Genomic DNA, 3,169 nt, shown 5'->3' with positions numbered 1-3,169 from the left:
ATGGAGACATTTCCTTTTGGGTCATCACTTTGAGTTGCACTCAGACCATCAGAGCCTTCAGTACATATTTACTCAGCCGAATCTTAATGCACGACAGAGGAGATGGATGGAATTCTTGTGTGAATATGATTTTGACGTTCACTACATCAAAGGGAAAGAAAATGTAGTTGCAGATGCTTTAGTAGGAGACGTCACGAGGTATTCACCATGTCTATGAGCACGGATTTGAGAGATTGGATCATGCAGCGATTGCCAGAGGACAGATGGTATTTAGAGGTTTGCCAGGCTATTCGATCTCACGAAACTTTGGAAGGGAAATATGTGGATTATTCCTTAGAGCCCGATGGTTTATTACGCCATAGAGGGCGCATATATGTACCTTCTTCCGGGGGATTGCGGGAGTTCATTATCACAGAGGCTCATAGAGCTCCTTATGCAGCGCATCCCGGGGTCAAGAAGTTGCATGCAGATTTGAGAGAACTATACCATTGGCCAGGAATGCGACAGCTTATTGCCGAGTTAGTAGCTCGATGCCTTGAGTGTCAGAGAGTCAAGGCGGAGCACCGCCATCCAGGTGGGTTGCTCCAATCTCATGCTATACCAGAGTGGAAGTGGGACACTATATCCATGGACTTTATCATTGGTCTCCCTATGTCATCTCGCCGCCATGATGCCATCTTGGTGACGATTGACAAGTTGACCAAAGTGGCTCACTTTTCACCAGTTCGTACCACCTTCACAGCACCAGCAGTAGCACAGGTGTTTTTGCGAGACATTGTTAGACTTCATGGTGTTCCACGTAAGATCATTTCCGACAGGGATTCCCTCTTCACTTCTTCTTTTTGGAAGGCATTACAGGCAGCTATGGGTACCAAGCTCAATTTCAGTACAACCTATCATCCGGAGATGGATGGCCAGACAGAGAGAGTTAATCAGGTGTTAGAGGATATGCTTCGCATGTATGTCATGGATCACCAGACCAGATGGGAAGAGTATCTTCCCTTAGTGGAGTTTGCCTATAACAATGGGCATCACACGTCCTTGGGGATGCCACCCTATCAGGAATTATATGGCAGGCCTTGTAGGACACCATTGAGCTGGGACCGCATAGAGGACAAAATTGCTATTGGTCCAGAGATAGTTCGGGATATGGAGCAGCAGGTGGATTTGATTAGGCAGCGTCTTAGAGAGGCACAAGATAGACAGAAGAAATATGCAGATGCAAAGAGGGTTGATCGTAGCTACTCAGTTGGAGACAAAGTCTTCTTGAGAGTACGACCGCATAAGAGTCCAATCCATTATGGAAAGGGTTCTAAGCTCGCACCTCGATTTGTAGGACCATTTGAGATCCTTGAGAGGATAGGGCCAGTTGCCTACCGTCTAGCATTGCCACCTAGCCTGTCACGCATCCACGATGTGTTTCATGTTTCAATTTTGAGGAAGTATATCTATGATGAGTCTCATATTCTAGATTGGGATGCCTTGCAGGTGGAGTCGGACGGGCAGCTAGCTTTGGAGCCCATTCGCATTTTGGCACGCCGGACGCTGAGCCTTCGAGGGCGAGAGCTGGACCAGGTTAGGGTCCAGTGGGATTGCTATGATGAGGTCACAGCCTCATGGGAGGATGCAACACTTATGAGATCACAGTACCCCCACCTTTTTGATGAACTCCAGGAGGAAGTTCATGCCTAGAGGGGGAGGGTGTGAGGCCCTACCCCGACTCAGTTTGACATTTTCCATTATTTGCATATTGAGACTATTATGGATGCTTTATTTTATGCTTTATGGACTTAGAACTTATATGATTCCATGATTTGGATCACACTGACATATATTGATGCTTTATTTCATGCATGATGATTATGAAACTTTAGATATGTTACTAGAATAGAATTACATTGTGATGGTGAATGTCATAATTGGAAATTTGTAGGACTTTATTTTGATGATTGAAAAATGATGCTTATTATGAATGGTTCAATTTTGGGAAATTATGTTAATTGCTTATGTGAAATTGAATTTGAAACAAATGAGATATTGAATTATTGTTGCCTAATGTATGAGTGTTGATGTGCAATGGAATCCATGTAATTGATTAAGTATAAATGTGATTATTTGGAAGTACTAATGTGTTAATTGAGATGCGCAGGAAAATTATCCATGTGACCATGGAATTTATATGGAGAACCAAGCCTAGACCAATGTGCGTTTGTTAAGCCGGGAGTTGTCTATTTGGAGAGACAACACCCCTTTGTAATGTATTTTATTTGTGAAGTGTCTAATGCTTGAGTGTTAAAAAAATTAAATTGTATGTATATGTGTAAACCTACAAGAGACAAATTCCATGTGTGCTTTTTATATTGTATTTTTATTGTGTCACTTGACACATGTGCTGATTAAGTGTCATTGATTTTGACTTGTCTCTTGGAGGGAGTTTTGTTTCTACCAAAGCCATTCAAAAAAACATGAGTGTGGTCCCAAATTTGCCTTGGGTAGGGAGTCTTGGGAGTGGTCAACTCAAGTTTGACCCGTAGGTAAACTTCAGTTGGGTTTCCAAAGGGTTTAATGGACTCCTAGGGTAAGTTTTTAGGCTTTTCCAAAGGTCCAAAGGGTATACCTATGGGTTAGGGGTATTTTGCAACATGTGGCTTCTCCCATGTGACTATTTAGTCACTTCAAAAAGTGGTGTTTTCAAGATGAACGAAAATTCAACTTAGAAAGTTCTTCCTAGGATAGAGAACCTTCCTTTTAGATGTCAAACTCTCTTCCCCATCTTCTTCCACCTTTTCCCTTTCCAATTTTGGTAATGTGTAAGAGTTTGGGAAGGGCAGCCAATGGGAACTCACACCTCACCCAAGGGGTTGGGAAGTGTGTGAGAGGCCTTCTTAGGCAAGAATTTGGAAACTTAGTGAGTAATCACCCACTCTCCTTTCTTGGAGATTATGCTTGTTTTGAAAAAAGTTAGTAGGAGTTTAGCACTTTTGGTGGAATTTGGAGAAAGTTAGTGTGGAATTGGGCAGCTCATCCCCAACTAATTTTAGCAAACCTATTGGCAGGATAAGGTTGGTTACTACTTACTTCCTCTTGTTATGTTGTATGTGTTAGTTTATGTTGTTTTGTTAGAGAAAAGAGTTGTTTGAAAGAAAGTGTTTTATGAAGTTTTCTTTGT

Source organism: Cryptomeria japonica, chromosome 4, assembly GCF_030272615.1.
Source record: "Cryptomeria japonica chromosome 4, Sugi_1.0, whole genome shotgun sequence".
Classification (NCBI taxonomy): Eukaryota; Viridiplantae; Streptophyta; class Pinopsida; order Cupressales; family Cupressaceae; genus Cryptomeria; species Cryptomeria japonica.
Note: the sequence above shows the minus strand (reverse complement) of the source record.